This window comes from Macaca nemestrina, chromosome 9 (genome assembly GCF_043159975.1).
Source record: "Macaca nemestrina isolate mMacNem1 chromosome 9, mMacNem.hap1, whole genome shotgun sequence".
Taxonomy (NCBI): Eukaryota; Metazoa; Chordata; class Mammalia; order Primates; family Cercopithecidae; genus Macaca; species Macaca nemestrina.
Window position 1 is genome coordinate 114,989,330 of NC_092133.1, and position 27,540 is coordinate 115,016,869.

Below are 27,540 nucleotides of genomic sequence, written 5' to 3' on the forward strand. Positions count from 1 at the left end.
GTCTCACTGCAACCTCCACTTCCCGGGCTCAGGGGAATCTCCAGCCTCAGCCTCCCAAGTAGCTGGGACTACAGGTGCATGCCATCACGGCTGGCTAAATTTTGTATTTTTAGCAGAGATGGGGTTTCGCCATGTCGCCTGGATAGGTCTCGAACTACTGAGCTCAAAGCCATCCACCTGCCTCGGCCTCCCAGAGTGCTGGGGTTACAGGCATGAGCCACCATGCCCGGCCTGATTTCCCTTTTGGATCCTAAGAGCTGCTCTTGTTTCTGTTGAGTTCCATGCTGGTCCTCCAGTCTTTCTTTTGATTCTGTGAGCTCCTCAATATTCTTCTAACAAATGTCTTTTCTAAGCCAGGGTCAGTTTCTGTCGCTTACAAACTAAGAACTCTGATGTTCTCTATGTTAAATATTTATTTATGTAAATGTAAAATTATTAGTTTACATTTATCCAGAATTCATTCAAGTGTAAAATTAAATAATCTAAGTCCCATGATTTTTATGGGAAACAAAAAGACAGGACAGGAAACCACAAGAGTCTTGCTATTTTCTTCTGTTTGTTTATTTAATGTAACTTGAGTGTATAGAACAACTGTACATTTTTTCATATGACTACACTTTCAATATTTTCTATTATAAACATCCCTCATGTTTATCATGCCCATCCACTAAATCTTTGTCTAGAAATAAATATAAAGCCATGATGTTAAGAAGGTCTGTGCATATTCAACTCTACCTCCCACACTTTCCTTATGTTCATAGCTGGACAAAAAAATATGAATTTTCATAACAATTACTCTTGTGTGAAATTTCCTGAACTGAAAAAGACTGCATTGTATTTAATATTTTATTAGTAATCTATTGCCATGAAAATGCTGGGTAACAAACATTCCAAAGCCCATTGGTGTAAATAAATAAGCACTTGTTTAGCTCATGAGTCTATGGTCAGCTGGGCACTTTGTCAGAGCATGGCTGGACTTACTCAAACAATGACAGTCACCCAAAATTGGTTTGGCATCTCTGCTGATCTTGGCTAGGTTAATTCATATGTCTGGTAGTAGGGAACTGGCTGTCAGCTAGCCTAGGTTGGCCTCAGCTGAGACAACTCGGGTGACTGGTCTCAGTTTCAAGCATGGGTATGTTCTCATGTGAAAGAGAAAGGAAACAGAACTGCACAGGCAACCTTTCAAGAATCTACTTACCTCAAAGCTGCTAATACTTCTTTAGCCAAAATTACATACCCGAACTCAGAACCCAGCACTAGAGAACTATGTTCCATCTCTTGATGGGAAAAACTGCAAAGGGCATAAACACAGGATGAACTGGTGCCATTAATTCAATTCATCTGCCACAAACACAGAATAGTATTTTGTAGATGGACGCAGTGGCTCACGCCTTAAATCTCAGCACTTTGGGAAGCCAAGGTGAGAGGATCCTTTGAGACCAGGAGTTCAAGACCAGCCTAGGCAACAGAGTGAGACCTCATCTCTAAAAAAAAAAAAAAAAAAAAAAAAAAAAATTAATTAAAAATTTGAAAAGAATATAGTATTTTGCATCCTTTATTTTTATTTTTAAATAATTTGAAAAAGTGGTAGGCAGTCATACTCTTTGTAATATAGAACAAAACATTTTTACTCTTTGCAAAAGTTAAGCTCCAACAATATTAAATTTAGTATCTACTATGTACTCAGCAGTATAAAAGAGATTACAGATGATCTCGAAAGGTATAATGCAGAGAAATAAGTGATAGTATAAACTATTTGAATATTACATTGCTTCCAATTTCATCAAGTGAACAAAAACATAGTTGATATGAAACTGTTCTGTTCTTTCAGAGCCAGGCTCTAAAGTCATAAGCAATTCAAATATCTCACAAAGGCCGAAGTGACGGCTTGGTATTTATTACTGCTCCTGGACAGAGCGTGTCTCAGGAGAATACCACTGACCAGAGAACCCCTAAGTGGTAGACGCTGCTGCTGGGCCCCATTATGGAGACAGAGAGCAGCAGCCTGAGCAATGTTTTCGGTGCCGAGACAAGCTCTTCTGCTTCCTCAAACAAACAGGTCACTTGTAGACGTCATTCCTCATGAGCAAATGCTGCCCTGGAGACCTTCAGATGCAACATGCAGATAAAGGACATAGGTGGCCCTAGATCCTTTCTGTGCAACCAGTCAGACCCCAAAACACAACACAGGCTCGGGGCCAGTGTTAAAATGGGGCTCAGACGTGTGCTTGTGTGTGTGTGTGTGTGTGTGTGTGTGTGGCACGCACGCATACACATCTCTGCGGTGCGGGTTAAAGAAAACAGCAAATTAAAAGAAGAGAAATAAAATATTTAAACTATTTTTGACAGCAAAAAGAATTGAACTGCCACATTCACCTTTTCTTTTTATTTTTTGATACAGTGTCTTACTCTGTCGCCCAGGCTGGAGTGCAGTGGCGTGCTCTCGGCTCACTGCAAGCTCCGCCGCCTCCCGGGTTCACGCCATTCTCCTGCCTCAGCCTCCCAAGTAGCTGGGACTACAGGTGCCCACCACCACGCCCAGCTAATTTTTTGTATTTTTAGTAGAGACGGGGTTTCACCGTGTTAGCCAGGATGGTCTTGATCTCCTGACCTCATGATCTGTCTGCCTTGGCCTCCTAAAGTGCTGAGATTACAGGCATGAGCCACCGCGTCCAGCCCACCATTTTTAAGTCCCAAGAAAACATTCTTTCTAAGCTACTTGGTGAGTGACGGTGGTGTTAGGACAGAGGATTTGTCTTAAATGCACGGCAAAAAAAAAAAAAAAAAAAAAAGACAACAGTGGCAAACAACATCTTTCAAGAATATTGAGGCTTCCTGAACACGTTGTTTTATGACAGTGATTCATTTGCAGGCCTTCACAAAAGCAATCAAAAAGCTTTTTTTTTTTTTTTTTTTTTTAGGTAGAACATACATATTCTGCTCATCTAGAAACTGTTCAATAGAATATGCAATTTTACTACTAAAAAAAATGGAATTACTAATCGAAAAACAGCAGTTTACAGTTTAGGGATTTCCAAAGACCTCAGTATTTTTGCATCCTAACAAAAGATAAATTTCCTAAACTATATGAGGGGCCCTTCTGAGTCACTGTTTGGTTATTTGTAGTTTTTGCTGTATGAAGTAATGGAATTGCAACTGAATTCAGTCTAAAGATAGAGGCCATCAGGTCTGCTGTGCGCCTCTTTAGGGGTACCCTATCTCCTCTCTGGAACCTAGGTTCCCCTCTGTATAACTTCTGCATGCAAGTTTTTCTTTGCGAATATCCTAGCAGTTTGCAGCAGAAAGTTTTTAGAGTGAACCAAATATAAATAAGTGTATTTTTTCCAACATACGATGTTGCAACAAAGAGACCAGTAGTGGAACTGTTTTCCTCAAACCATTTAACAGCCTCCAGGGAGGTAGGATTTCCTTTCAGAGTAAACTGTATTTCAAGTCATACAATGTTTTTATTACCCAAATTAGACTAAGTAATTGTTTTGGAACCCATTCCTCCATTGTCTCAATAACAATTAGCTAATGAAACATTGCATAGTAAAATGATGACATGAAAAAACGCAGGTAAGAGTTCCTGTAGTCGTTTGCTATAAAACCATCTGGCCTTCCCCAGTTACTCTTTGACTACTCAAGATATGATCAGTACATTGAAATCGATCCTAAAACTTGACATATTTACCAGCTTGCAAGTATCCAGCATGTTCACTGTAATGAAATGGGGCAGTAATGATATTTTTATACTGCTTCATGGGTGCATTCTGAAACATCATTCACACAGAGACAGAATAGAAGCAGCACTAGAACCCCAACAGTGCATTTCTTTCTCATTGAGTCTATAAACAATGAAGCTGAGCATATTTTCTTTTTCTTGAAGTTCTCAGCTTTGTCTCCTTTCTTTTTTTTTTTATTTTTATTTTTATCATTATTATTATTATTTTTTTGAAACCAAGTCTCTCCCTGTCGCCCAGGTTGGGCGTGATCTCGGCTCACTGCAAGCTCCACCTCCCAGGTTCACGCCATTCTCTTGCCTCAGCTTCCTAAGTAGCTGGGACTACAGGTGCCCGCCACCACGCCTGGCTAATTTTTTGTTGTTGTTGTTGTATTTTTAATACAGACGGGGTTTCACCATGTTAGCCAGGATGGTCTCGACCTCCTGACCTCATGATCCGCCCGCCTCGGCCTCCCTGAGTGCTGGGATTACAGGCAAGAGCCACTGCGGCCGGCCTATTCTTTTTAATTGCAACCATCATCCATTTGAAATATTTACTAGCACTACTTGGTGCAAAATATCAAACTAACAAGAACTGAAAGACTGATTCTGCTCTTAGGAAGCATACAAGATCGATAAGGAAATAAGACGTGAACACAAAAAACATAACTATCACTATGTACCAAATGTGGTCCACTGTAGAGTCAGATTCATGGTCCTGATTCTCTGGATTGCAGTGATCAGGGTCAGCTGGCCAGATCATCTAGGAAGAGGCCATTTGTGCTGAGATATGGGTAGAATCTAAATAGGGTCAACATATGTCAAGAAAGGGAATGAAACATGCCATGAGCATTTCTTTTTTTTTTTTTTTTTTTGAGACGGAGTCTGGCTCTGTCACCCAGGCTGGAGTGCAGTGGCAATCTGGGCTCACTGCAAGCTCTGCCTCCAGGGTTCACGCCATTCTCCCGCCTCAGCCTCCCGAGTAGCTGGGACTACAGGTGCCTGCCACCATGGCTGGCTAATTATATATAAAAATATAAATATACAAAAAATATATATATAAATATATATAAATATAAATATATAAATATACAAAAATATATATTTATAAAATATATAAATATAAATATATATATATTTTTAATATATATATATATTTTAGTAGAGGCGGGGTTTCATTATGTTAGCCAGGATGGTTTCGATCTCCTGACCTCGTGATCTGCCCGCCTCAGCCTCCTAAAGTTCTGGTGATTAACAGGCGTGAGCCACCATACTCGTCCGCCATCAGCATTTCTAATTTTCACAAAAGGCAAATATGCATTTCTTATTTCTTTTCTTTTTACACTTCCTGTCTATTATCCACCTTTCCTAGATGCCTGTTTCTCTTGAATTTTATCTTCACACACTTTTTCAGCTATCCCATCTTTGTACTTAGGCACAAACCGGAGTTGTGGCTACACCAACTTGCCCCACTTTTCAACACTAGAAATAGTCGTTAGCTGCTGTTTTTCCAGAAATTAAAAACATGACAGAAAGACAGAAATGTGCCCATAAGGATCTTGTTTGTGGGCACCTCTTATAAATACATACTATTTGCTATTGATAAAAGGAACATCAATAAATAAAACAGCTTCATGAGTGACCATTTATCTGGGAGAGTCATCCTTTTCTTTACTGTCCCAGAGGTGTGACACCAGTCAAGAACTAACATCATTTTGCTTAAAGCTCTAGATACTAACCACGCAAAGTTGGTGCCAGACCATCTGGTAGGTGGATTGACCACTTTCTATGGTCAGCTTGGCCACAGTGAACAAGGAATCTGTGCTGCCATTACATTGCCTCGAGCTATAAGAATGTTCTTTCTTTTAAAGTTAGGGCTATTTTTAGTCCTTTATTTATTCATTTGTTGTTCTTATTGTTATACAGGTTCAATATCACCTATCTGAGATTCCTGTGACCAGAAGTGTTTGGATTTTGGTTTTTTTTGGATATTAGAATATTTGCATTGTACTTACCAGTTGAGCATCCCTCATGTGAAAATCCAAAGTCCAAAATGCTCCAGTGAGCATTTCCTTTGAGTATGCTGTTGATGCTCAAAAAGTTTTGGATTTTGGAGCATTTCAGATTTTCAAATTAGGGATACTCAACATGTATCATTTATTTTTTAATTATTGCATAGTAACTGTACATATTTATGGAGTACAGTGTGATGTTTCAATACATGAATACATTGCATAAAAATCAAATCAGAGTATTTGGCATATCCATCACCTCATACATTTATCATTTCTTTGTGGATGGAACATTCAAAATCCTCTCTTCTAGCTATTTGGAAATAATGCAACACAATATTGTGAACCATAGTCACCCTACTGTACAATAGAACACCAGAATTTATTCCTCCAATCTAACTGTAACTTTGTACCCATTGATTCATCTCTCCCTATCCTCACCTCCCCACTACCCTCCCCAGCCTCTGGTAACCACTATCCTACTCTCCTCTTCTGAGATCAACTTCTTTAGATTCTACATATGAGTGAGCACATGTGGTATTCATCTTTCTGTGGCTTATTTTACTTAACATAATGTCCTCCAGGTTCATCCATGCTGCCGCAAATGACTGGATTTCATTCTTTCTTATGACTGAATAGTATTTCACTGTGTGTATGTCCGATATTTTTTTAATCCACTCATTGTTAATGGACACTTAGATTGATTTCATGTTCTGGCTGTTGGGAATAGTGTTGCAATAAACGTAAGAGTACAGGTATCACTTCAATGTTACTGATGTCATTTCCTTTGGATGTATACCCAGAAGCAGGATTGCTGGATGATATGATAATTATACTTTTAATTTTCTGAGGAATCCCCATACTGTTTTCCATAATGGCTGTACTAATTTACATTCCCACCAATAGTGTAGAAGTGTTCCTCTTTCTTCATGCCAGCCTTTGTTACTTTTTGTCTTTTTGATAATAGCCATTCCAATTGAGGTGAAGTGATATCTCATTTGTAGTTCTGATTTCCATTTCTCCGATGATTCGTGATGTAGAGCATTTTTCATGTAACTGTTGGCCATTTGTACATCTTCTTTCAAGAAATGTCTATTTGGGTCTTTTGCCCATTTTTTTAAAGATTATTTAGGCTGAGTTTTTTTTGTTTTTTGTTTTTGTTTTTTTTTTGAGATGGAGTTTCACTCTTGTTGCCCAGGCTGGAATGCAATGGTGCGATCTTGGCTCACTGCAACCTCCACCTCCCAGGTTCAAGTGATTCTCCTGCCTCAGCCTCCCAAGTAGTTGGGATTCCAGGCATGTACCACTATGCCCGGCTAATTTTTATTTTTATTAGAGACAGCGTTTCTCCATGTTAGTCAGGCTGGTCTTGAACTCCCGACCTCAGACAATCTGCCCACCTCGGCCTCCCAAACTGCTGGGATTACAGGCATGAGCTACTGCATCCATGTTGTTTTTTGGTTTTGGTTTGTTGTTGTTGTTTGCCATTGAGTTGTTTGAGTTCCTTATGTATTCTGGAAATTAACCCCTTGTCAGATGCATAGTTTGCAAATATTTTCTTCCATTTTGTAGGCTGTCTTTTCACTCTGTTTCTTGTTTCTTTTGCTATACAGAAGCTCTTTGCTTTGGGCCGGGCGCGGTGGCTCAAGCCTGTAATCCCAGCACTTTGGGAGGCTGAGACGGGCGGATCACGAGGTCAGGAGATCGAGACCATCCTGGCTAACACGGTGAAACCCCGTCTCTACTAAAAAATACAAAAAAAAGTAGCCGGGTGAGGTGGCGGGCGCCTGTAGTCCCAGCTACTCGGGAGGCTGAGGCAGGAGAATGGCGTAAACCTGGGAGGCGGAGCTTGTAGTGAGCTGAGATCCGGCCACTGCACCCCAGCCTGGGCGGCAGAGCAAGACTCCGTCTCAAAAAAAAAAAAAAAAAAAAGAAGCTCTTTGCTTTGACATAATCCCATTTGTCTATTTTTGATTTTGTGGCCTGTGCTTTTGAGGTCTTACCCAAAAAATTCTTGACCAGATCAGTGTCATAAAGTGTTCCTCTAATGTTTCACTGTACTGTAGTAGTTTTATCATTTCAGCTTTTCCATTTCAGTCCTGAATTCATTTTGAGTTGATTTTTGTATATGGGCTCTAGCTTCATTCTTCTGCATGTGGATATCATTTTCCCAGCAACTAAAGACTATCCTTTCCCCAATGTGTGTTTTTGGCATTTTTTTCAGAAAACGGTTGGCTACAAATGTTTGAATTTATTTCTGGGCCCTCTTTTCTGTTCCATTGGTCTATGTTTCTGTTTCTATGCCAATACCATGCTATTTTGATTACTATAGCTCTGTAGTGTATTTTGAAGTTCAGTAGTGTAATACCTCCAGCTTTGTTCTTTTTGCTCAAAATTGCTTTGGCTATTCAGGGTCTTGTATAGTTCCATATAAATGTTAGGATTTTTTTTCTATTTCTGTGAAGAATGTCATTGGTATTTTGATAGGTTGGGTTGAGTCTGTAGATTCTTTGGGTAGTATAGACATTTTAATAATGTTAATTTTTCCAATCCATGAACATGGATATTTTTCTATTTACTTGTGTCTTCTTTCATTTCTTTCATCAGTGTTTTATAGTTTTCATTGTAAAGATCTTTCACTTTCTTGGTTAAACTTATTCCTAGGTATCTTTTTTTGTAGCTATTGTAAATGTGTTTTTAATCTTAACCCCCTTCTAAGGAAGCAATTTATAATTGAAGACAATTCAGAGGTACTTTTGTTCTAGTCCTGCAAAACTCAAACTTACGTTCTGTAAACCTCTTGTAGGATACAGTCCACACCTAATAACATCTGAAGTTACCCATCTTAGTAGAGATATCACTTTGCTGAACCTCAAGATGCAGGTGTACTAAGGCTTAGCCACAGTGAACAGCTGCCCAGATCTTTCATCTAACTTTTTTATCCATCTCCTTTTGGCTGAGGAGGACTAACAACTGTCTTTACATTTCTAATCAGTTCCAGAGACATGGGTCTTTGTTAATGTTTTTTAAAAATATCGATCACTTTGAGCAATTGGGGAAATATTTGTTACCAAAGCAACAAATATAAATGCTCCTCTTGGAGCCAAAAATATTCCAAAGGTTTGTAGGCTGAAGTACGTAAGACTGTTTTCATTCAAACTTATGTAAATCATCCTATCAATAAAATACAGAACTGCAGATGAGAATGACTGCCAATCCTGGTACATGTCGCATGTTTTGAAATCTGCCAGTGGTCGAATAAAGACTGTGAAATGCTTTGAGCTTCTCAGAAGAAAGCCACTAAAATTACCAGGAGTAAATCAGAGACATTATGCAGTTAAAGGGGACTTTTTTTTTCCATAATGCTTTGCAGGTATAAACTGTTCTTCTCATATTGTGATCCTGGGTAGTAGCACCACTTGGAGTTTCACCGCTTAAACAGAAGATAATAAAATTGGAGAACAAAATGAGACCCCAAGGACATACAGTGAGTTCTGTGTTAACCAGACGAGAGCCAAAAAAGGGGTCTGGGACTGGGAGGTACCAAAGAGGTTTGATTAATGTAGAGAGCCCACCTGCATAATTAAAGCAAACAAACTGAAGAAGCAAACAAACCCCCCACCACTTCACATCTATAGGACCGAACTTTGCCAGATTTTCATTTCACTTTGTCGTTGCTAGGGACTCAGATGGAGACTCACCCTTTTAAAGCAAAAATCAAACACCCAGGAGAGTTATATGATATGCGAGACTTAGCAGACAAGCAGGAGAGGTACCTTTAAACACTTGCAGGCCTGGAAAGTCTAAGATGGAAAAAAGGAAAGCAATACTGCGGGGCTTCTTGTCCTGCAGCTCTCATTGAAAAGGCTGGGAAAACAAAACAAAACAAAATCCCTGACCTGGAGGAAAAAGGCTTTGGAGTGTTCAGGCAGGAGTCAGAGATGAACATGCGCTTTGCTTGAGCTCTGCAGTGCCAAGTGGCCCCCAGGGAATTAGGCTCAGGAGGAAAGATATCTGTGACTCTGGGGTTTAGCCTGTAATGCCAGCTTTCTGTAGGCCTGGGAGGCAGGGGGCCAAGCAGACACAGAAGAATGGCATGGCTGTTGAACCCACAATTCCTTCCCCTTTATTTCCCAACGTCTTTTCTGTGTTATACCCAAAGCCATAAAGAAATGGGTCCTTCACTGGCAGCCAAACTATGACCTAAGACTTATTTTCATTCATGGTGAGTTAGCTTAAGATCGATAGCCAACATTTCCTCTATGTAAGCAGCACATTCCATAACAAATCCAAGAAAGGCAAAACAATAATACAACATCCTTTGGGTGGGAATAGAAGACAAAAGTACTTTTGTAAACTTGAGGAAAAAAAACCCTGAAAAATATGATTGTCATCATATCAAAAAGAAAAGAAAGAGAAAAACTCCTGTGATGTTCAAATAATCTAAATTCCTAAATTTTAAAACATAAACAAGTACATTAGAGGGGAAGTGCCTCAACTTGATTTTAAAAATCTACAAACATCTATATCTAACATACTTACTTGTGAAAAACCGAATGCTTCCCCCGAGACCAGGAGAAGGCAAGGATGTCCACTCTCATTACCTCTTCTCAACATAGTGCTAGAAGCCCTAGTCATGTAACAAGGCAACAAAAAGAAGTGCAAAGGATACAGATTAGAAAGAAAAAAAAAACTACCTCTATTTTCACAGGACATGATTACATAGAAAATCCCAAAGAATCTACTACCAAAAACAACTCCTAGAACTATAATAAGTGAGATCAGCAAGCTTACATGATACAAGATAAACATACAAAATGTAATTGCTATTAATGAATGCAATGAATATGCAGACATGGAAATTAAAAATACAGTGACATTTACAATTGCTCAAAATGAAATACTTAGGTATAAATCTAACAAAATTTTATGGGACTTTGTCTGCTGAAACTACAAAATGCTGATGAAAGAAATCAAACAAGATCTAAGTAAATGCAGATATATACTATGTCCATGGACTGGAAGTAATGAATATAGTAAAGATGTCAATTCTGCCCAAATTGATATACAAGTCTAATGCAATTTCTATCAAAATTGCTGCGAAACTTTTTGTAGATATAGACAATATTATAAAATTCCTATGGGAAGGTAAAGGAACTAAAATAGCCAAAACAATTTTGGAAAACAAGAATAAAGGGAAAGGAATCTATTCAATTTCAGGATTTACTATAGAGCTACAGTAATTAAGACTGTGTGTACTGGTGGAAGGACAGACACATAAATCAAGGGAACAGAATCAACAACCCAGAAACAGAACCATGCAAATATAACCAACTAATTTTTGATGAAAGTGCAAAAACAATTCAATGGAGCAAGAACCACTTGTTTTCAACAAATTGAAAAACAAAGCAATTGGACATCCATAGGCAAAAACTGAACCCTAAACCTAAGTCTCACATTTTATACAAAAATTAACTCAAGATGGATCACGGATTTAAATTTAAAATGTAAAGCTATAAACTTTTAGGAAAAAATCTTCAGGGCCTAGGGCTAACCAAAGAGTTGTTGGATTTGACACATAATGCATGATCTATCGAATTTAAAGTTGATAAATTGCTCTGCATCTAAAGTAAAACGTCTTGGTCCATGAAAGACTCTATTACGAAGATAAAATGGCAAGCTACAGAGTGGTAGAAATTATTTACAAGCCACACATCTGGCAAAGAACGAGTATCTAGAATACGCAAAGAACATTTAAAACTCAACAGTAAAAAAGCATACCATCCAATTGGAACATGGCTAAACATATACACAAACATTTCACTAAATAATATATAAAGCTGGAAAACAGGCCAACGAAAAGATGTTCAACGGTATTAGCCATTAGGGAAATACGAACTGAAACCACAGTGAGCTATCACTCCAATCAGAATGGTTAAAAATTTTTAAAAGTGACAACACCAAATGCTGGCAAGGATGCAGGAAAACTGCATCACTTATACATTGCTGGTGGGAATGTAAAATCATACGGCCACTCTGAAAACAGTATGGTAGTTTCTTAACCATCTAAATATGTAACTACCACACGACCCAGTAACTGCATTCCTGGGCTTTTATCCCGGAGAAATGAAGACTTGTGTGCACACAAAAGCCTGTTCACAAATGTTTATAGCAGCTTTATTCATAATAACCAAAAACTAGCAAGAACCCAGATAACCTTCAGTGGATGAGTGACTAAATAAACTGGGATACATTCATACTATGAAATACCACTCAGCAATAAAAAGGAATGTGCTGGCCAGGTGCGGTGGCTCACGCCTGTAATCCCAGCACTTTGGGAGGCCGAGACGGGTGGATCACCTGAGGTCAGGAGTTCAAAACCAGCCTGACCAACATGGTGAAACTCCATCTCTACTAAAAATACAAAAAATCAGCTGGGCATGATTGTGGGTGCCTGTAATCTCAGCTACTCAGGAGACTGAAGCAGGAGAATTGCGTGAAGCTGGGAGGCAGAGGTTGCAGTGAGCGAAGATTGTGCCATTGCACCCCAACCTGGGTGACAGAGCGAAACTCCGTCTCAAAAAAAAAAAAAAAAAAAAAGAAATGTGCTGTTGATACACACTGCAACCTGGATGAATCTGGAGAATCATGCTGAGTGGAAAAGATCAGTCCTAAAAAATTACATACTGAAAGATTCCATTTATATAACATTCTAGAAAGGACAAAATTATGGAACTGGAAAACACATTTGTGGTTGCTGGGGGTTAAGGTGAATGGCATCTCACTGAATTACTGCTTAAACTGCATGTGAATCTACAATCGTCTCAAAATGAAAAGTTTAATTTAAAAAACTGTCATGGAAGAAAAACCTATCTGTGAAGCTTACAGTACTATCTCCTTTCCAAATTATCTTCAAAACTATGAATTGCATTTTGGGGACAGAGTGCTCATCAAGATAAATTTGTTAATAGCATCCTATTAACAAATATAATAGCATTGAGCTTGTTTAAAGGAATGGTCTTTTCCAACTGCAAATGCATTGTCCTTGCTCCTAAACATTTCTTTTAATTCTTTTAAAATTATTTATTTATTTTATTTTATTTTATTTTTGAGGCAGGGTTCAGTCACCCAGGCTGGAGAGCAGTGGCACGATCATGGCTCCCTGCAGCTTCAACTTCCCAGGCTCAAGCAATCCTCCTGCCTCAGTCTCCCAAGTCACTGGGACTACAGGCATGCCACCACCTCTGGCTAATTTTTGTATTTTTTGTAGAGACAGGGTTTCGCCATGCTGCCCAGGCTGGTCTTGAATTCTTAGGCTCAAACTATCTGTCTGCCTTAGCATCCCAAAGTACTGGTATTACGTGAGCCACTGAACCTGGCCTCCTAAACTTTTCTTTAGGTGAATTTTGAAATGATACACTTCCAAATGAGTTATACCTGACAATGATTGAAACAACCTTTTTTTAATCATAGGGGAAAAAAAAAAAAAAACAACAGTTATCCTCCAAGCAAGTTAGTTTTAATAGGAAACGCACAAATATTAAGTAGTGTGCTCTTGGCACGACATTTTACATTAATTCTTCATTTTATGTATGTAGGAATTTGCATACCAGAGTTTTACCCTGGAAGCTTTGCCAGAATTTTCTTCTTGTCTGAGGTCCAAAGTTTCTGGCTGGAATTTTATAACAAAATATGCATTGTTTCCACTGGGGTTTATACCAGAAATAATTAGGTAAAATGGTGGTATAATAAAAACAATGCAGCTTTTGTAAATCATTGTTGCTAAACTTCACAACTTGCAGTGTTTGAAGAACTGAACTAAGTTAGCTGCTGCCAGTTACCGGGAGAAACCATGACTGACATATAAGCGCCCTTATTTGGTTTGATTATCACAGTTTTAGAAACCTGTGACCCAAAACACTGTCCATTCTCTACATTTAATATTTTATTTACTATCCTCCCTGGAGTAGATTTGAGGGTTAACAAAATGCTTGCAAAGCACTTTCAGGTGATCAAAGGAAAGTACCTAAGTAACACTCCACTTAGCCAGAATAACAACAAATCAGTTAAAATTAAAAATTTAAGGCCGGGCGCGGTGGCTCAAGCCTGTAATCCCAGCACTTTGGGAGGCCGAGACGGGTGGATCACGAGGTCAGGAGATCGAGACCATCCTGGCTAACACGGTGAAACCCCGTCTCTACTAAGAAATACAAAAAAAAAACTAGCCGGGCGAGGTGGCGGGCGCCTGTAGTCCCAGCTACCTGGGAGGCTGAGGCCGGAGAATGGCGTGAACCCGGGAGGCGGAGCTTGCAGTGAGCTGAGATCCGGCCACTGCACTCCAGCCTGGGCTACAGAGTGAGACTCCGTCTCAAAAAAAAAAAAAAAAAAAAAAAAATTTAAATACATACACACGTGCTGCTTAACAACAGACACATTCTGAGAACATCATCATTAGGTGATTTTGTCATTGCGGGAACATCATAAAGTACACGTTCGTAAACCTGGACGGCACAGCCTACTCCACACCCAGGCTACATGGTGTGGCCTATTGTTCCCAGACTACAAACCTCTACAGCGGGAGATTATACTGAATATTTTAGGCAATTAGAACACAATGGTAAGTATTTGCGTATCTAAACATAGAAAAGTTACAGTAAAAATATGAAAAAATGATAAATAGGCCAGGCATGGTGGCTCACGCCTATAATCCCAGCATTTTGGGAGGCCGAGGTGGGCAGATCACCTGAGGTCAGGAGTTCGAGACCAGCCTGACCAACATGGAGAAACCCCGTCTCTACTAAAAAAAAAAATAGGAAATTAGCTGGGTGTGGTGGCGCATGCCTGTAATCCCAGCTACTCAGGAGGCTGAGGCAGAAGAATCGCTTGAACCTGGGAGGTGGAGGTTGTGGTGAGCTGAGATCACACCATTGCACTCCAGCCTGGGCAACAAGAGCGAAACTCCATCTCAAAAACTAAAAATTAAAAAAGATAACTAATGGTCCACCTATCTAGCACACTTACCATGAATGGAGGTTGCAGGACTGGAAGTCACTCTGAGTGAGCCAGTGAATGAGTGAATGTGAAGGCCTCGGACGTTCCTGTACACGACTGTAGACTTCATAAACACAGCACACTTAGGCTACACTAAGTTTATTTTTAAAAGTTCTCTTTCTTCAACAATACATTAGCCTTAGCTTACTGCAACTTATTTACTTTATGAACTGTAATTTTTTAAACTGACTCTTGTAATAACAGCTTAAAACACAAACACTGTGCAGCTATACAAAAATATTTTCTTAAGCATTTTTGTTAAAAACTGAGACACACACATGAGCTTACGCCTACATAGGGTCAGGATCATCAATACCACTGCTTTCCCCTCTACAGCTTGTCCCACTGGAAGGTCTTCAGAGGTAATAACATGCATGGAGCTGTCATCTTCGATGGTAACAAAGCCTTCTTCTGGAATACCTGAAGGACCTGCCTGAAGCTGTTTTACAGTCAACTTTTTTTGAATAAGTAGGAGCATACTCTACAATAACATTAAAAAGTATAGTACATACATTAAGCAGTAACATAGATGTTTGTTATTATCAGGTATTATGCACTGTACCTACGTTTATGTGCTAGACTTTTATATGACTGGCAGTACAGTTGGTTTGCTTACACCAGCATCACACAAGCATGTGAGTAATGCATTGCACTTTGACATTACGACAGCTATGATCACTAGGGGATATGAATTTTCAGCTCCATTATAATCTTATGGGGCCACCCTAGCATAGCTATCTATGAACAAAATGTCATTATGCAGCACGATTGCATATAATTTAAAAATAAATGATATTTAAAAATTGTATAAATGCTCACGCCTGTAATCCCAGCACTTTGGGAGGCTGAGAAGGGCAGATCACGAGGTCAGGAGATCGAGACCATCCTGGCTAACATGGTGAAACCCTGTCTCTACTAAAAATACAAAAAATTGGCCAGGCGTGGTGGCGGGCACCTGTAGTCCCAGCTACTTGGGAGGCTGAGGCAGGAGAATGGCGTGAATCTGGGAGGCTGAGCTTTCAGTGAGCAGAGATGGTGCCACTGCACTCCAGCCTGGGTGACAGAGTGAGACTCCATCTCAAAAATAAAATAAAATAAAATAATAAATATGAAACATCTTCAGAACAACTGAATTTTTAAAAGACTAAGTTTAGACTACCTTATGATATTTTACTTTTTTGAAAATTGGTTACCCAAATTTATTGTCTAATTTGGTGCTACTCAAAGTATGGCCCATGGAATGGTAATATCAGCATCGAGAAGCTTCTTAGAAATGAAAACCCTCAGGTGAAACTATTGAATCAGATTCAGAACAACCGAATAAGAATCCATGAAGCCCCAAGACTCTGGGTTTCAGTTCCTCCAGGTGATTTTCATGCATGCTGAAGTTTGAGAATTACTAATATTAACTCAGCGCTGCTCAAAAGCAATGTACAAGCTAAGGACTGAATTATATCCCAGTCCCAAATTAATATGTGTAAGCCCTATTCTCCAAGGGGACATCTGGAGACAAGGTCTTTAGGAACTAATTAAGGTCAAATTAAGAGTGGGGACCTAATCCAACAGGACTATGGCCTTATAAGGAGAGGAAAAGAGAGAGAAATCTTTCTCTCTCTCTCTCTCTCTCTCTCTCTCTGCCATGTGAGGGCACGGTCAGAAGGTGACCTGCTGCAAGCCAGGAAGAGGGCCCTCCCCCGCCCCTGACCATGCTAGCACCCTGATCTTGAACTTCCAGCCTACAGAAGTGTGAGAAGATAAATTTCTGCTGTCCGAGTCACCCAGTCTATGGTATTTTGTTATGATACCCTGAGCAGATAATTACAGTACATGAGAACCATCTGGGGACCTGGTTAAAACAGATTATTGGCCAGGGGTGGTGGCTCATACCAGTAATCTCGACACTTTGGGAGGCCAAGGTGGGCAGATCACAAGGTCAAGAGATGGAGACCATCCTGGCCAACATGGAGAAACCCCGTCTCTACTAAAAATACAAAAATTAGCTGGGTATGGTGGCGGGCACCTGTAGTTCCAGCTACTCAGGAGGCTGAGGCAGGAGAATCGCTTGAACCCAGGAGGCAGAGGTTGCAGTGAGCCGAGAGCGTGCCACTACACTCCAGCCTGGCGACAGTGCGAGACTCTGTCTCAAAAAAAAAAAAAAAAAGAAAAACAAACAAACAAGCAAAATAGATTCTTATATTCTTATTCAGTAAGTCAGGGGATGGGGTGGACCTCCCAGGCATTGCCATTTCCCAGTCTGAGTCCATGAACCAGGAAAATGGCATTGCCTAGGGGACTTTCCATTTCACCTAGAACCAAATTCAAACTGTTCATTTGACCTTCAAGACCCTACAGATCAGGAGCTCACCATCCCTCTGACTTCATCTTGTCCCTCCCTGTCTCTCACCACACTTCAGCTTTCCATCCTCCTGTCTTCTCCCCAGACAGGCTGGGCTTCCTTTCCTCTTCTTCCCGCCTCAGGACCTTGGCACTTGCCTTATCTTCTGCCTCTGCCCCACGCTGAATGATGGGTTCCTTCTCATCGTTCTTGCTCAGCCCCAGTATCTTCTCAGACAGAACACAACCACCCTGGATAAGGGGACACATCTCCATTCCCTGCTCTGCCACCCCTCCCTCAGCCTTTCCTAGCCTTTGTCTCCATCAGAAACAATTTGGTGCTATTATAAATGGTCTATTATCTGTCTCCTCAACAAGAATGCAGCCTCCACAACGGCAAACTCTTGTCTCTCTTGTTCATCTAAAAATATTTGTTGGTTGAATAAATTAGGTGATAATGTAACTCCTGATAAGGGCGAAATATTGTAATAATAGGAATACTCCATTCCCTCATATGTGGGTAAATGAAGACATCAGATTCATGTGCTGGGTGTTTACTGAAGTCCTTATCTTGCCTGGCCCCTGGTTTTGGGCTCCCTGCTGTTCTCTCCCTTAGCCAATATCCCTTGGTTGTATCGGAGCCAGGTTGAGCAGGCGAGAACAGACATCCAGAGCTTCAAGGACATCAATCGCTGGGTCATGACATCAGTTTTGAAACTGGCCAGGGAAGAGTGCCGGGCCCCACTGCAGCCCCTCAATCAGTCTTCTTCCCCCACTGTCATGACTGAAACTTGCCCCAGCTTTTCAACTCAGCACCACGTCTTCCTGCCTCTAAGCCAAGCCCCGATTCCAGCGTGTGGGGCTGGTGCTTGGACACACTGTCTGCTTTGTGCTCCTGGCCTCCCATGGGATACTAAATTCTGCCCCCACTGGCTCCTGCCTCAAGAACTGCTTGTGGTCCTGCCATGAATGAAAGAATAAATGAATACATTACACAGAAACAAGATGCTGTCAGCTCACACCAACTCACGAGAGCACACGGCACGCATCTCTTTCCAGTTGCACATTCAGTGGCTTCCTTCACAGTGAGAGCTTGCAATACTCCACACTGGGAGTATTTATACCACAGAAATCAGCAAATGCTTCAAACCAGGACTATGCTTCCCCAGAGACCCAGTTGTTAAATATTTACCAGCACCCCACTGGCTGAAGTCTATCTAACGTGAAAAAGCTTCTGCTCTCTAGAGGCCTCCTGCTGCTCTGCAGACCGATCTAGAGGAATGTATCACCGGGAGGCCTCCATCCATCCCCTACCACCCAGGCCTGAGTTACCCTGGGCAACTGCCTGCTCAAATTTCTGTTCCTGATTCATGCAACCCAGGTTATTTCATTTTATTTTATTTTTTTGGTTCCCAAGTTTTATTCAAGAACTCATACAAAATATTCCGGATAAATGAAATTTAATCCTTATCTTCCTCCCCTTCTTCGTCCTGGTTAATCTGGAAGTCATGTAATTCGTAACTCTCTTTACTGTTAGCAACTATGTGCAACCAGTCACATAGATGATTATTATTCAAATATTTTTTGGTGAGATATTTCAAATACCTTTTGGAGAAGGTCACCTCAGATGTCACGGTGATCTTGCTCTTGCTCCTTTGGATGGTCACCACCCCTCCACCAAGGTTCCCAGCTTTTCCGTTCACTTTGATCCTTTCTCGCAAAAACTGCTCAAAATTGGCAGCATCCATGATTCCATCTTCTACAGGGTGAGTGCAATCAAGAGTGAACTTCAGAACCTGCTTCTTTTTTTCGCCCCCCTTCGCCACAAGCTTTTTCACAGGAGCCATGGCAGCAGCGGAGTTAGAAAGGGCTGCAACCAGTTCATTTAACCGTAGTCCTCGCTCCTTGAATCCTCTCACTGTACACACTTGCCTTAGTTCAGGCTGCCTTCACAAAATACCTTAGACTGGATAATTTATAATAATAGAAATTTATTTTGCACGGTTCTGGAGGTTGGGAAGTCCAAGAGCAAGGCACTGGCAGGTTCAGTGTCTGGAAAGGGCTTGCTTTCTGCTTCCGTGATGAGCTCTCATGTGGCAGAAGATGTGAATGCTGTGTCTGCCTATACTGAAACAGCAAAAAGGCCAAACAGGCTTCCTTGAGCTTTCTGAGGGCACTAATTCTACTCAGGACAGAGCCCTTATGACCAAATCCTAAAGGCTCCATCTCCTAACACTATTGCATTTGATGGGTTCTTTCTTTTCTTTTCTTTTCGTTCTTTCTTTCTTTCTTTCTCTTTCTCTCTTTTTTTTTTAAATGGGGTCTCACTCTGTTGTCCAGGTTGGAGTGCAGTGGCACAATCACGGTTCACTGCAGACTCAATCTCCCAGGCTCAAGCAATCCTCCCACCTCATCCTCCCAAGTAACTGGGACTACAGGTGCACACCACCATGCCCAGCTAATTAAAAAAATTTTTAATACAGACAAAGGTCTGACTATGTTGCCCAGGCTGGTCTTGAATTCCACACTTTAAGCAATCTTTCCGCCTTGTCCTCCCAAAGCACTGGAATTACAGGTGTGAGCTATCGTGCTTGGCCAGGATCATGTTATAACATAAATTGTGGAGGGACACAAACATTCACACCATAGCAGCACCCCACAGATAACCAGGTCTCATTGGCTTTGAGTCTTTAAAAAGCATCACAAATTCTGACAAATGTGCTAGGTACTCTACAAGATACTAAGAGAGACACAAAGACCAGCAAAATCCTTAATGCTGGAACATAACACAATATAATTTCAAGGGTACAAAAAAGAAAATCATTAGAGTTAATGTTCACTCTTTTTCTTCCAAAATTCTTTTCAAGATACTTTTCTAACCTTTCACAAACTCTAAATAAACAGCTTAGATCACTGATATTATCAAAGGTACTGGCACAGGTATGCAGTCTGTTGACCAGAAAAGAGAAAATGTCTCCAGGTGTCAGGAGGGGAGGCCCAAGTATCACATATTAATTATACACCACTTGGAGACACTCTTTATTCCTGGTCAGTTATATTGAGACCTCTGGTTACCAACTAAGGGAGGGGAAGAGTGATGATCAATAGCATCTAAGGGGCTTTTCATTTTTGTTTATTTATGTATTTATTTTTGAGACAGGGTCTCGCACTGTTGCCCTGGCTGGAGTGCAGTGGCGCGATCTCAGCTCACTGCAGCCTCAATCTCCCGGGTCCAAGCAATCCTCCCACCTCAGCCTCCCAAGTAGCTGGGACTATAGACGCACACCATGAGCCATGGTGCCCGGCCAAACGGGCTTTTCAGAACTCTGGGTAAGCCTGTCTCCTGGTAGCTACTCCCTTTCTTTGTGAAAAGTTGCTGCTTTAAAATATTGCATTGTTTATTTTACATGCGTTTATCTCTTATTTCCACAATTGGATTGTAGGTTCCTTAAAGAGAGAGATAGTGGCTTACGTATTTTTTTACTTTTTTCAGGCTTCAGCAATGTTGATAACATTAAAATTAAAATTTTTCTATATGTCAAAAAAGAAAAAATAACTTTAAATACATTTTGGTTTTTTAGAGACAGGGTCTCTGTCACCCGGGCTACAGTGTAGTATAAATATAATTTAAGGGCAGATGACAACATGTTAAATTCATTTGCAACATATCACATTGATAATATAGTCTTAAGACCTCTTATAAGTAATTGGAAAAAAGAAATGCTACAGGCGAAGAGCAAAAGGTAAAATTTACAAAAACTATACAAATGGCCAATAAACATTTGGAAATCTGGTGAGCCCTACAAACGTTACCAAAAAGATGCAGCAATGAGATGCCTTCTTTACCTACTAAATTGATTTAAGTTTTTAAAAAATGATTATACCCTTTGTAGCTGATCTATGGGGAAATAGATGCTATCTTACATTTCTAGGAGTATACATCGGTGTGATATTGCTAAAAAAGATAACTTGGAAACAGCATACATGGGGGACAACAGGAAATTAATTAATTAATTGGATTATGTAACTTCTATGGACAGAAATATAATAAAACCATTAAAAATATTGTTATAGAAAAATCTTTAATGGCATGGAAAATGAGCTATTAGTAATAAAGTGTGCTAGCAACAAAAAAAAATGAGCTATTAATAATAAATAATTGAAGGCCGGGTACAGTGGCTCATGCCTGTAATCCCAGCAATTTGGGAGGCTGAGATAGGTGGATCACCTGAGGTCAGGAGTTTGAGACCAGTCTGGACGACATGGTGAAACTCTGTCTCTACTAAAAATACAAAAAAATTAGCCAGGCGTGGTCGTGCATGCCTGTGATCCCAGCTACCTGGGAGGGTGAGACAGAAGAATTACTTGAACCCAGGAGGTGGAGGTTGCAGTGAGCCGAGATCACGCCACTGCACTCCAGCCTGGGCAACAAGAGAGAAATTCTGTCTCGGTAATAATAATAAATAATTGTGGGAAAAAGTACAGTCATGCATTACTTAATGACAGAGACACATTCTGAGAAATGCATTGTTAGATGATTCCTTCATTGTGCAAATGAAATATGCCATCTAGGTTTGTGTGTAATAATAATAAATTGAGCTATTAATAATAATAAATGAGCTATGAATAATACATAATTGTAGGAAAAAATACAATTATACGTTAGTTAATGACAGGGATACATTTGAGAAATGCATTGTTAGATGATTCCCTCATTGTGCAAATAAAATCTACCATCTAGGTTTGTGTGTACTTAACAAAAACCTAGATAGCAGAGCCTACTGCACACCCAGGCTGTACGGTACAGCCTTTTGCTCCTAGGTTATATACCTGTGTAGCATGCTACAGTACTGAATACTCTAGGCAACTGGAGCACAATGGTAAGTGTTTGTGTGTCTAAACATATCTAAACACAGAAAGGTAATGCATCACACATTAACGTCACTATGTGATAGGAATTTTTCAGCTCTGTTATGGTCTTGTGGAACCACCATCATATATACAGTCCATTGTTGACCAGAACATTGTCATGCAGGGCATGACTGTATAGAAATATATAGAAATTTCATAAAAGATATATTGCCTTTGTGATCAGAACAAAAGCCAAGTGTTTCATATTTTTCATGTTTAAAATAAAAACAGGTTGCACACAGTGGCTCACGTCTGTAATCCCAGCATTTTGGGAGGCTGAGGTGGGTGGATAGTGAGGTCAGGAGTTTCGAGACCAGCCTGACCAACATGGTGAAACCCTGTCTCTACTAAAAATAGAAAAATTAGCCAGGCATGGAGGCGCACGGCTGTAATCCCAGCTACTCAGGAGGCTGAGGCAGGAGAATCACTTGAACCCAGGAGGCGGAGGTTGTGGTGAGCCGAGATCATGCGACTGGACTCCAGCCTGGGTGACAGAGCAGACTATGTCTCAAAAAAGTAAAATAAAATAAAACAAAATAAAAACAGTGTATTATAACTGTGGATCTTTCATTAGGCCTTTTTTGGAAACAGAAAATAACAAAGTCTCCTCTTTCAGTACTGTCATATTAATTAGGAACAATTCTTCAGGCAATGAGTGGCAATTTTCTCTGGTGACTTACATCAATAGGCAGATAAACTATATTACCTGCCAGAAGATGAAAATATGCCTTTGACCAAGGAGGCAAGCTCTCAGTCATGGTGACATGGCAGTCATAAAAGTATCCATTAGAGTCTGACGGTCTTTGGCCTTGGATTTAGTTACAGAAAACATCCTCTGGGGAGTTGAGTAAAGGGTCTTAGGTCAGGGAAGGGAAAATGTGCACAGGAAAAGGGAAAGGTGGAGGTCATATGGCTATCAGCGTGGCCCCTGCCGCCTACATGAGAGCTGACATTCTCTGTCCTCTGCACCTCTACATGAGGAAAGCAAGCACTGAAGACCTTAAGCAGCACCAGTCACTGGGAGTGGCTTTCTAGAAAGTTCTTATGCTCATTGTACACGACGCTGCTTGGAAAGATGCTTCCTTGGGCAGCCAGACTGTAACTGACATTATGTGTTTCTGCGCTGCCAACTCGAGAGCTCAGCCTGAGTGTTCAGCAGCAAGGTCTGGAACGTGTTGAGTCCATGCAGTCCCAGCTTCCTTGGCGCAACTGTCCAAGGACGCTGGAAGGGCTGAGAGGGTGCTTTCATGTTGGTTTAGATTCTTACTTGCTCAGAGCCCGGAAGCATGAGTTTAGCTACATTCCTGAAAGCACTGACATCTTTTTCCCAGCCCTACCTAATAAGAGAGCCCGTCTGCCTTTCTCCCCACCCAGAGGCCCCTTCCCCTGCACCCCAGAGACTGAATCTGGACTCTAACTTTATGATGTTTCTCCATAGAGCTGCAGAGCCTGCACCTGGTAATCTGCTCATTTTAACCTGCCTAACCACCTACTTAACCAAACTGAGGATGCCTCAGTTCATCTGAGAGGCTAAAATGAAGTGTCTGCGGAAACCAGGCATGCGCATATCCGTCCTCAAAGTCCAGCAACATCTTGTTCAGCCACATCCCAGGACCTGAAACTAAGCTGAAAAAATCTCTAGGACCAAATGCCAAATGTGGAAGACAGCCTCATTCCCCTGCATTGTGTGCTATGCACCTTCTGGTGATGGGAGCAGTCAGAGTCTACAGTGAAAAATGCTCTGCCTCAGTGCTACGGATGTGGGGAAATTTAAGACTTGTGGGGAAGGCTAAGGCAGGAGGACTGCTTGAGGCCAGGAGTTCAAGACCAGCCTGAGCAACATAGCGAGTCCCCATAGCTACAAACGAAATAATAAATTAGCTGGGCATGGTGGTGGGGGCCTGTGGTCTCAGCTACTCAGGGCACTGAGGCTAGAGGATTGCTTGAGCCCAGGAGTTCAAGGCTGCAGTGAGCCATGATGGTACCACTGCACTCTGCCTAGGTGGAAATTCAATTAACAACTAAAGAAAACAAAATAAAATACTGAGGGTCTAGACGGACCACAGGCGTGTTTTTTTCCTACTTCCCTCCAAATGTTGGCACCTTCCTTCTGCTATCCCTGACGATATGATGCAGCCTCTCGCCTGCAGAACTCTACTAACTGTGTGCTCATCACCTTTCAAAGTGGCTCTGTCCATAGGCAGCTCTGATGGTTTGAAAGGGCACCCCTCTGTTTAACTGAAATCTGGCTTTCCAAATCTCACCCACTGCTTCTAGCTCTGCCTTCCTGGAAGACTAAAAGGCAGAAAATCAAATTTCCATTCATGGTATTAATTATAATATTGGTGTAGCTTTAGAGGTAGGCAAAGGTAAGAAAATACAGAAGTGATAGAGCAATTGCAAGATGACCCACTGAAAATCCTTATCAAGCTGTTTGGAGGCAAATGCTCACAGCTGATAAATAACTGGGAGGTGGTCATGAGAACTGGGCATTGACCATAAGGAAACCTCACTAGTCATGAGAAAGACGTAAATTAAAACCACAAGGAGCTATCACCTCACATCAGTCAGAATGGCTACTATTAAAAAGTCAAAAAATGACAGATGTTGGTGAGGTTTTGGAGGAAAGGGAATGTGTATACACTGTTGGTGGGAATGTAAATTAGTTACCCCTGTAGAAAGCAGTTTGGATATTTCTAAAAGAACTAAAAACAAAATAATAAATTATTCATTTATTATCATTCAACCCAGCAATCTCAGGAAAATAAAGTGTTCTATCAAAAAGACACATGCACACATATGTTCATTGCAGCACTATTGACAATAGCAAAGACATGGAATCAACTTAGGTGCCCATCAATGGTGGACTGAATAAAGAAAATGTGGTACATATACACCATGGAGTACTATGTAGCCATAAAAATGAATAAAATCATGTCCTTTGCAGCAACATGGATGCAGCTAGAGGCCATAATCCTAAGTGAATTAACACAGGAACAGAAAATTAAATACTGCGTGTTCTCACTTAAAAGTGGAAGATAAATCTCGGGTTCACACAGAGATAAACATGGGAACTCCACAAGGAGGGGGTGGGGGACAAGGGCTGAAAAACTTCCTATGGGGTACTGTGCTCGCTATCCGGTGACAGGATCAATAAAAGCCCAAACCTCAGTGTCACACAATAGGCCCACATAACAAACCTGCACATGTACCCCCGAATTTAAATTAAAATGGCAATGAAAAAAAGAAACCTACAATACTCTAAGCAAGTTGCATTGCTTTGCTCAGCAGCCATTCCTTAGGATGGAAAGGCCCATAAAAAATTCATTAGTATAAATATTGTTTTCAGATTTTTTCCTCTCAAACAGTAGAAAGATTATGGCTTATAAATGTTAAGATGATTAATGAACTATTACAAGGAGGTATGTATGTCACTGCCTCACATTTACTGCCTCAAAGTTATTTCTAAAAATAAATGTGAACAGACGGGTTACTTACCCACATTGACTTCATCTTACACTTCTTATAGGTATGCAGGAAAAACAATAGAGAAAAACCCACAAATGCTAGAGAAAGCTGCATTTCTACCCAGAGAAAACGTAGCCATCAACTGGGTGAGAGCAAGACAGTTAGGTTCCTTCTTTCTTTGATAACCTTTGCTAAAGGTCAAGGTGATCATTTCTGTATTTCTCACTAGTCTTCAAAACAAAATTATACAGGGGCCAAGGAAGTTCTAGCCATGACTGGTCTCTTTATTTCCAGGGCTTATGACTCCAGTTCCTTAGAAAATTCAAGAGAAGAATGGAAGCAAATAAGTAGGTGTAAGCAAATACTGAGTGTCAACTTGATTGGATTGAAGGATGCAAAGTGTTGTTCCTGGGTGTGTGTGTGAGGGCGTTGCCAAAGGAGATTAACATTTGAGTCAGCTGACTGGGAAAGGCAGACCCACCCTCAGCGTGGCTGGGTACAATCTCATCAGCTGCCGGCGTGGCTAGGATAAAAGCGGGCAGAAAAACGTGGAAAGACTAGACTGGTTGAGTCTTCCGGCCGCCATCTTTCTCCCCAGCTGGATGCTTTCTGCCCTAGAACATCCGACTCCAATTCTTCAGCTTTGGGGCTCGGCCTGGCTTCCTTGCTCCTCAGCTTACAGACGGCCTGTTGTGGGACCTCACCTTGTGACTGTGTGGGTCAATACTCTCTAATAAGCTCCCCTTTATATATACATCTATCCTATTAGTTCTGTCCCTCTAGAGAACCCTAATACAGTAGGGTAGACCCTGGCTTCTCTTTGGCTGCATTTTCAAGGTTCAAAAGGTAGCTGAAAGAAAATTAACCTCTTTAGGGAAAGGAAAAGGCTCAGAGGCTTCTCTGAGTGTAGACTAGTAGAAGACATTCTAGCAGCACTCACATTTTTGTTATAACCCATGTAAACCATAAATGAAATTCTTCTAATCCAATATTCTGTGGTGAAATCATTTATCCAGCCTTAGCAGGGGCATGAAACCTTCAGGGCTAGAAAGTTGTTTATTGTTATCTTGGTGGCTTCATTATTACATCTGCAAACCTTGGAGCTTAGTGTTTGTATGCAAATAGCCCCACCATTCCATTTTTTTTTCTTTTTTCCCTTTAACAACTTTGCAAGCTCTTTAAGGATACACAGTCGACTATAGACGCTTGTGTGCCCGGGGCCAGAATAGTGCTCCCCACAGAGTGGACAATCAATAAATATGTGTTGAGTGAACAAATTCTTGAGGAAGGGAGCATTTACACAATGAAGTTATGGGAAGGGAGATCTACAAATACTTTTAAATGAAATGTCTACTTGCAAATTCTTCTTGAGTGAACAAACATGTACAAGGCCACAGTGCTCCCAAGACATACAGCTTCCAGGGACTTCATTCTCACAGGCTATAAATGATTAGCCCTCTTTTCTTTCTTTCTTTTTTTTTTTTTTTTAAGTCTTGATGGGTTTAAATGAGAAGAAAATGGAGAATTGTTTTCATTTCTCAGTAGAGAAGTCCTTCGGCCACTGCAACTGTAACAACAACGCATTCAAGTTGCTCAATCTATGCCTTTGTTTCATGAAATATCAAAGCAAATGTCTGTTTTTAGAGATGTGTAGGGCTTAATTAGAAAGCAAGATGATCCCTGAAGATCCAGAAATTATCGACCCTGCCAGAGCACAGTATATTCACCGGGCAACCATTGTCAATACTTGAAAACGCACACAGGCAGAAAATATTTAAGGGAATAAGGCTTCCATGCCATTTATCCTGGAGACACGATTTCAGCAAGTTTCCTTTAGAGTCAACACAAAGAGGCAATGGAAACAATGCAGGACAGAATCAATGCAAGACAGTGTCTCCAAGTCTCACTTCTCCTGTTCGGGAAGTGAGAATCGCAACCTGTAGGAACACAGCCTCAACCAGGCTGCATGGATGGATTGAAACAAAGCACAACAGACCCATCTGAGGAAAGGTGAGTGGCCACATGCAGAGACTTTCC

General features: G+C 40.8%; 1 long non-coding RNA gene and 1 pseudogene across 2 annotated transcripts in view; both read right to left on the reverse strand.

The window, feature by feature from the left end:
* LOC105479964 (uncharacterized) overlaps positions 1-27,540 on the reverse strand; it is a 295,667-nt gene that overhangs the window by 62,010 nt on the left and 206,117 nt on the right. The window contains exon 8 of one of the 2 annotated variants that reach the window (XR_011608182.1): positions 10,282-10,369. The exons of the other annotated variant lie outside the window; for it this stretch is intronic. This is a non-coding gene — a long non-coding RNA (uncharacterized lncRNA). The remainder of the gene's footprint in view (positions 1-10,281; positions 10,370-27,540) is intronic. 2 annotated transcript variants of the gene reach the window in all.
* LOC105479967 (large ribosomal subunit protein eL22 pseudogene) lies at positions 18,570-18,999 on the reverse strand (annotated as a pseudogene).